A 6,036-nucleotide genomic window follows, 5' to 3' on the forward strand; every position below is an offset into this window, starting at 1 on the left:
CGGCATGCACCGGGAACATCTATGGGGAACATCTAAGGGAACCCGTGCAGCCCCCGAGAGAACCGGCCGGCGGTGTGCCGCTCCCCTGCGGAAGTGGGGAATGTGGCCAGGGGGAACTGCCCTTCCACGGAGGTGGAAGGGATAGTAGCCAACCCGGGAAGAACCAGCAGCAAACCCGGGGAGGGCCGAGCAGACGAAAGAACAGCGCAGGGTCCTGTGTCGTTCCTCCACGAAGAGGGGGAGCGACATAATGGTGCCGTGACTCGGATAGGAAACCTAGCTCGGATAGGAAACCTGACTCGGATAGGAAACCTAGGACGGATAGCAAACTTAGGAGGGAAGAAACGGGAAGAAATGGGAAAATACCGGAGAGAGAGACTAGCAAAGAGCCTAGGTGCCGGAAGAAGCTATTGAAAGCCTAGGCATAGACTCGGATATGGACTGTGGGAAAGAAGTTAGGATTCAAAGCGAAAGTGAAAGCTTTCATAGACTCGGATGCGGACTATGGCGGGGAAGCTAGGAGATTGAAAGCGAAAGTGAAACCTGGAGGAGGCTTGGACTCGGATACGGACTGTGGGGAGAAGCCAGGAGAAATGAGAGGAATATTGTTGGAAGAAAACTTAGGGAAACGTACCGGGTAGAGAAAAATGTTAGGGAGGATGAAGCCGCGAGTGCAGGCCGAGGCGGAGATATAAGCCACCTTGGAATTCTTCAAGTCACCCCGGGGAGCAAGAGGCGAAGATCTGGAACCAGAGGCAGAGACGTGGGCCGCCAGGATTCGCCAGGTTAGTCCGGGGAACTTGGACTGAATGCCGGTGGTGGCGGAAACATTCGCGGAAGCCGCCGCGTGCAGAGAGAGCACGGGGCGTTGGCGCAAGGCTGTGGTGCGGGCGCGAAGTGCATGGAGACCGCGGAGCGTGCGCGCAGAGCCGGGAACCCGCCGGCGGGGCGAGGCGAGGCGCCGGGAAGCCGCGCAGAGCCGTGAAGCCGCCGCGGGGCGGGCGCCAGCGGGGTGAGGCACCGGGAAGCCGCGCAGAGCCGTGAAGCTGCCGCGGGGCGAGGTGCCGAGAAGCAGCCTCGGGGCGAGCGCCGCCTGAAAGCCGCAGGGATAAGAGAAACAGAAGTTTAGAAGTAAGATGAGAAAAATAGGAATGCTGGAAGATAGAAGTAAAATGGGAGAAATAGGAATGCCCGGAGATAGAGAAATAGAGAAATAGAAAGGCCTCCCCTCAACATGGCAATTAGAAGGCTTGGATTCGGTCTGCCCGATTAATGAGGCGATGAGCACCTGGGCGGCTAGCCGCAGGTCACCGAAGACAGGCACGAATTAACATCAGTAAAGCTTCCCCACAATGCAACAATTAGGAGGCTTGGATTCGGTCTGCCTGATTTAAGGCGGTAAGCGCCAGCAAAGCTCGACCAGAGTATGAGCTGCAGGTCACCGAAGATAGGCACGAACCAACACTAATAAGTCTCCCCCACAATAAGGCAATGAGAAGGCTTGGATTCGGTTTGCCTGATAGGTCTTGTAAGTCCCCTGCAGGCAGAGCAGAGCATGCGCTGCAGGGCACCGAACACAGGCACGCATCAGCGCCTAAAAACATCCTCACAACATGGCGAAGGGAGGACCCGGATTCGGTTTGCCTGATTGATAGGACGTGTAAGAACCTGTGGCAACTCTAGCAAGTAGAGCAGAGTGTGCGCCGCGGGACACCGAAGACAGGCGCGTATCAACGCCAAAAAATAAAAAGAAAGGGGGATCTGTGGGGAGCAACTCGGACTATACTGTTACTGGAATTAAGACTTATTCTATGCATCTGCTCTCCCTCTGTGGGGAGCAACCTGGACTAGACTAAGTTACTGGAATTAAGACTTATTCTATGCATCTGCTCTCCCACAATATGGCGCTGGGAGAGGAGAAAACAGCTTCTACACAGCTGCCTCCAGTTCAACCAATAAACTGTAGGACTTGCTCCTGATTGGAGAGCAGTGTACTCGGCGTGTGGGCAGCCGAGTTAGGATTGGCGGAGGAGGACTATAAAGGAGGAGAGAGACGGCATGCACCGGGAACATCTATGGGGAACATCTAAGGGAACCCGTGCAGCCCCCGAGAGAACCGGCCGGCGGTGTGCCGCTCCCCTGCGGAAGTGGGGAATGTGGCCAGGGGGAACTGCCCTTCCACGGAGGTGGAAGGGATAGTAGCCAACCCGGGAAGAACCAGCAGCAAACCCGGGGAGGGCCGAGCAGACGAAAGAACAGCGCAGGGTCCTGTGTCGTTCCTCCACGAAGAGGGGGAGCGACACATGCCCATTCTGATCGTTGCCTTTTTAAATGAATAAATCTTTAGATTTCTAAGTCTGGTACGTATCTACTTAGGGTTCTGTAGGGGTCACCGTGGAAGGAGAACTTAAAGCTAGATGACACCCCTGAGAACACAGGAAAGAACCTTGACTCACCAGGAAGAAAAAGACCTGCACCATGCACCGAGCTGGGGGTGCTTGGGAAGTACCCATCAGGGAGCCTCAGACAACCCATTGTACAGGTTGGGATAATTGAGCCTTGGGATCTCAGCTTGCTCAGCTAATTCACCTTCCATATTGTCTGACCCCAGAGCTGCTCTCCTACCCACCCTGCAGCATGGATGCCTGGTGCTGTGGCATCTGGCTGACACATCTCAGCGTAGCCAATTGCAGTCTCCCCTCCCTACTCGGGGAAGCCGGAGGTGCAAACTGGCCAGCACCCTCAATTCTTCTTGGAGCTCTACCCGCTGCTCTGTGAACTAGGAGGCACGGCAAACACAGCTCAATGTTGAATTCCGAGTGGGGAGGCCCATTCGGCTGGGGTCTTCTGGGGTCATCAGCTATGTTTAAATGAGACCGGAAGTCGGAAGACAAAAGTCAGTTTGTTTCATCAGCGGAGAAAGCCAGATTTGAGGGGTCAGGAAAGAACGCAGGTCTCAAGTGTAATTTGAGGACGTCACTCCTTGTGGTCACTACAATCCTTTTCGGAAGAAATCAGGTACAGAGAGAAGAGAAGGCTTAAGCCACAGTAACGGTGTGACGGCCACAGTGCAGTGCCTTTGGTGACTTTGCTGTGACACAATTTTCCAAAATGGTGCATAACTCTCAGCAAGAAAATATCAAGTGACCTCAGCAAAGATGAAATTATTTATAATGCCAGCTTAGTTAATAACATTTACACCTGAAATTAAAAGAATCTTACAATCGTATTTATCCAAATCAACAATGTCAGGGAAAAAAGTCTGAATTCTTTCCCATTTGTTTGGGTTTATTTTTATTACAGTCCAACGAAACAGTCAGAACTAAAGTCCTCAAAAGTAATAACAGTCATCCAAGCTTCAGCATTCACAGCGAGCCCTCACAGAATCAATAATTAAAAAAATCATTGCAAAATACACTGAGTTTCTTGGTCTCTAAATAGATAAGGATGTAAATATTTAACTAGTACTTGAGGTTTATCTTATTTTTTTAAAAAGATGTATTTATTTGAAAGGCAGTGTTACAGTGAGGCAGAGGCAGAGAGAGAGAGAGGTCTTTCCCCAAATGGCGGCAATGGCCACAGCTGGGCTGAACCGAAGCCAGGATCCAGGAGCTTCTTCCAGGTCTCCCATGGGGGTGCAGGGGCCTAAGCACTTGGGCCATCTTCTACTTCATTCCCAGGCAATAGCAGAGAGCTGGATCGGAAGTGGAGCAGCTGGGACTCAAACCAGCGCCCATGTGGGATGCCGGCGCTGCAGGCCAGGATTTTAACCCTCTGCACTATGGCACTTGCTCCAAAATTTATTCATTTATTTGAAAGGCAGAGTTACAGATAGGCAGAAAGAGAGAGAGAGAGCGAGCGAGCGAGCGATCTTCCATCTGCTGGTTCCTTTCCCAAACGGCCGCAATGGCCACAGCTGGGCTGATCCGAAGCCAGGAGCCAAGATGGAGGCACTGCCGGCGGTGTCTTACCCGCCACACCATGCTGGCCCCAGCCTTCCCTGTTCTCAACCTTTCCCTCCCCCAGTCCTCAGTCTCCCAGACCCCAAGATCCTCCCTGAGGCTCCCTTCCGGATTCTGCGCCCCACACCAGGAATGGGTGCACTTCCTTCCCAGCGCACAGCTTGGGAAGGCACCTTTCAGGCACCCAGACGTCCACAGACAAGGCGCCCGGCAGTGTGCTTCTCCCTCAGGCTGGCCTCTGGGCTTTCCTGCCGTGGTTGGCACTCTTTAAGGGGGCAGTCGCCTGGGCTTTGGAATCCCAGGATCACATCCCCTTGTTGGCCACCTGCTCTGCCTCGAGTTCCTGTCCAGGGGAATGAAGATGAGCTGTGAGAGGGTAACACGATAGCTCCTGTGAAAAACAGCACTGGCCCAGTGTTTGAGGTGGTGGTGAAGACACCCCGGGAGTGCCCGTATCCCATGGCAGAGAGCCTGGGCTTCAACTGCAGCTCTGCTTTCCACCCCAGCTTCCTCCCCACGCACCCCCTGGGAAGCAGCAGGCAATGGCTCAAGTACTTGGGTGCCTACACCCACATGGGAGACTCAGATTGAGTTTCTGGCTTCTGGCTTTGGCCTGACACAGCCCTGGCCCTTGTGGGCTTTGGGGAGTGAACCCGCAGATGGAAATCTCTGTCTGTCTCTATCTCTCACATAAACAAAGTAAAGAAATAGGAGGGGGCATTTAGCCTAGTGGATAAGATACTGTTTGGGAAGTCTGAGTTCCATGTTGGACCACGTGGGTCCAAGTCCTAGTTCTGTCTCAGGTTCTAGCTTCCTGCCAGTGTGCACCCTGGGAGGCAACTGGTGATGGTCCAAGTACTGGATTAAATTCTGGGCTCCTGGCTTCAGGCCGGCCCAGCCCAGGCTGTTGTGGGCACTTGGGGAGTGAACCAGTGGATGGAAGACCTCTGCCTGCCTTCCTCATTCTGCCTTTCAAACAAATAATACAGTAATACAAATTTACAAAACTAAAAAAGTCTTGGCAATGTATACTGACTCTCCATTTCTCTCGATTGTACAAATAGAATGCATACAAACACAGCAGTTGTGTTTCTTGGTGCACAGCAAGTACCTTTCAAGTTCCAATCTATCCAAGCGGGCTGGAAAAAAAAAAAACTGCTATCAGAAAAGCCATAAAATATAATCATGTTCTCTGTACCCACTGCATTTTTCTGATAAGAGAGAAGAGATAAGATCCAGACATTCTCAGCAGTTTCTGGCATGTGAAAACTTAGCACTTGGCGAAGTCTAGCAACATTGCAACACATTTTCGTGTTACTCTTGGGTCAGGGGCCAGGCTTGGGTCCTGAACGTACCTGCTCCTACTGGCCAAGCACAACCCAGGATTCCTGGGCTGGAGGAGCTCCCAGGGTGGGCTTGGCCCTGCATTCCTGCATCTCTGCAGAGGTTTGTAGAGCAGGAGGGTGGAGCGTCTGGCCCCCACCCACCCACAGGACTATCTGACTTCCTGGGAATTAATTACATTGTATTCCAGACTAGGAAGGGACATCCAAGAAATAAAAGGTAAAGTTCTGCTCTGGGTGAGCTCCAGAGGAGGAACAGCTACTACACGGGGAGCCAGGCTCAGCGCAGGGCTGCATCCTGTCCGAGTGTCTCGCTCTGCACTCGGAAGACCGCTGGCTCGTTGGTTGCCACTGGGCCTCCTGCCTGTACCGGTTCCCTCCCCCTAAGATAGCTTGGAGGAGCTTTGTGCGCAGCTGACCTCTCTTAGTGTTCCACACGCCCCCCACCTCGGCCTGCACCCATTCTCACCCTGCTCTAGTCCCAGGAGGCCTTCCCACCGGGACCACCCTCGGGGCTGCTTAGGGCAACATACATCCCAGGACCCCTGCTGGCTCCAGCCCGGGACTCCTGCTGGCTCCAGCCCGTGGAGCGCTGGCAGCAGAGACAGGCGTGGATGCAACCGCCCAGCTCCCGCCGCAGTGGGGTCGCCGAGCACTTGGCCCTGGGCAGGCGCCCCCCCCCATTCCTCCTCTTCTGTGGATTGTGCACACCCCACTTCTAGCCTGGCTGG

The sequence above is a fragment of the Oryctolagus cuniculus genome, chromosome 15 (genome assembly GCF_051225735.1).
Source record: "Oryctolagus cuniculus isolate XC-2025 breed Fujian yellow rabbit chromosome 15, ASM5122573v1, whole genome shotgun sequence".
Taxonomy (NCBI): Eukaryota; Metazoa; Chordata; class Mammalia; order Lagomorpha; family Leporidae; genus Oryctolagus; species Oryctolagus cuniculus.